Consider the following 2,931-nt stretch of genomic DNA (forward strand, 5'->3'; position numbering starts at 1 on the left):
ACTATTGTATTACCATACAACTCAACACCAGTCGACTATTGTATAACCAAACAACTCAACACCAGTCCACTATTGTATAACCATACAACTCAACACCAGTCGACTATTGTATAACCATACAACTCAACACCAGTCGACTATTGTATAACCATACAACTCAACACCAGTCCACTATTGTATAACCATACAACTCAACACCAGTCGACTATTGTATTACCATACAACTCAACACCAGTCCACTATTGTATAACCATACAACTCAACACCAGTCGACTATTGTATAACCATACAACTCAACACCAGTCCACTATTGTATAACCTTACAACTCAATACCAGTGTACTGTTGTATTACCATACACATCAAAACGGTCGACAATCGTTCAATATACACCAAAACACCAATCCTCAAATATTTAACCATTCACCTAAAAACCAGTCGACAATTTTATAACCGTACTGCTAAAACACCAATCGACTATTGTATTACCATACACCTCAACACCAGTCTACTATTGTTTAACCATACACTTCAACACTAGTCGAGAATTGTATAACCATACACATTTACACCAGTCGACAACTGAATTACAATACACCTCAACACCAGTCGACAATTGAATTACTATACACCTCAACACCAATCGACAATTGTATAACCATACACCTCAACACCAGTCGACTATTGTATAACCATACACCTCAACACCAGTCGACTATTGTATGACCATATACCTCAACCACAGTCGAAAATTTTATAACCATACACTTTAACACCAGTCTACTATTGTATAACCATACACTCTAACACCAGTCGACTATTGTATAACCATACACCTCAACAACTGTCGGCAATTGTATAACAGTACACATTAACACCAGTCGACTATTGTTTTACAATACAACTCAACACCAGTCGAAAAGTGTATAACCATACACCTCAACACCACTTGACTTTCGTTTTACCATATAAGTCAACACCAGTCGATAATTATATAACCATACATATTAACACCAGTCAACTATTGTATTTCCATACACCATAACACCAGTCTACATTTGTTTTACCATACAATTCACACCATTCGACAATTATAAAGCCATACAACAGTCGACTATTGTATTACCATACACATTAACACCAGGCGACTATTGTACTACCATATACCTCAAAACCAATCGACAATTGTATAACCATACACAGCAACACCAGTTGACTATTGCATTACCAGTCTACTGTTGTATAACCATAAACCTCAAAACCAGTCTACTGTTGTATAACCATAAATCTCACCAACAGTCGACTTTTGAATTACCATACACCTCAACACCAGTTGACTATTGTATTCCCATACAACTCAACACCAATCTACTATTGTATAACCATACACATCAACACCAGTCGACTTTTATATAGCAATAAACCTCAACAGCAGTCTTTTGTTGTATTACCATAAGCCTCAACACCAGTCTACTATTGTATTACCGTACACCTCAACACCAGTCTACTGTTGTATTAACATACATATTAACGTCAGTCGACGTTTGTATTACCATACACCTCAACACCAGACTACTGTTGTATTATCATGCCTCACAAACCCAGTCTACTATTGTATTACCATACACCTCAACACCAGTCGACTTTAAATTACCATACACCTCAACACCAGATGACTATTGTATTACAATACACCTAAGCAACAGTCTGCTATCATATAACAATACACCTCAACACCAGTTTACTATTGTATTACCATTCACTTCAACGTCAGTCGACATTTGTATTACCATACACCTCAACACCAGTCGACTTTTGTATAACCATACACCTCAACACCAGTCTGCTATCGTATATCTATACACCTCAACACCACTCGACAATTGTATTACCCTACACCTCAACACCAGTCCACTATTGTGCAACCATACACATCAACACTAGTCCGCTATTGTGTAACCATACACCTCAACTCCAGTCCACTATTGTGTTACCATACACATCAACACCAGTCTACATTTGTCTTTTCATAAACCTCAACACCAGTCAACTGTTTTATTACCATATGCCTCAACACCAGTCCACTATTGTATTGCCATACACATCAATACCAGTCTACATGTGTATTTTCATAAACCTCAACACCAGTCTACTGTTGTATTAACATATGCCTCAACTAACTCCAGTCGTCTATTGTATTACCATACACATCATCACCATTGACAATTGTTTAATGTCAACCACAACAATAGTCGTCAATGTTTACCATGCACCTCAAAAGCAGTCGAAACTTTTGTAACCCTACTGCTAAAAACGAGTTAACAATTTTATATCCATACACCTCAACACGTGTCGACATTCGTGTAACCATACAACTCGACACCAGTTGACAATCGTATAGCCATACACCTAAACACAAGTCGACAATTTTATATCCATACACCTCATCACCAGTCGAACATCGTATACCATACTCTTCAACACCAGTCGACTATTGTATAAACAAATACATCAACACCAGTCGACTATTGCATAAACAAACACAGCAACACCAGTCAACAAGCGTATAACCATATACCCAACACCAGTCGACTATTGAATAACCATACACCCCACACCAGTCGACAAATGTATAACCATACTCCTCAACACCAGTCAACTAATGTATAACCATACACCCTACAGAAGTGGACAAATATATAACCATACAACTCAACACCAGTCGACTATTGTATAAACAAACACATCAGCACCAGTCGACTATTGTATAAACAAACACATCAACCCCAGTCGACAAGAGTATAACCATATACCCAACACCAGTCGACTATTGTATAACCATACACCACACAACAGTCGACAAATGTATAACCATACACATCAACACTAGTCTACTCTTGTATAAACAAACACTTCAACACCAGTCGACTAT

The sequence above is a fragment of the Mya arenaria genome, chromosome 16 (assembly GCF_026914265.1).
Source record: "Mya arenaria isolate MELC-2E11 chromosome 16, ASM2691426v1".
NCBI lineage: Eukaryota > Metazoa > Mollusca > Bivalvia > Myida > Myidae > Mya > Mya arenaria.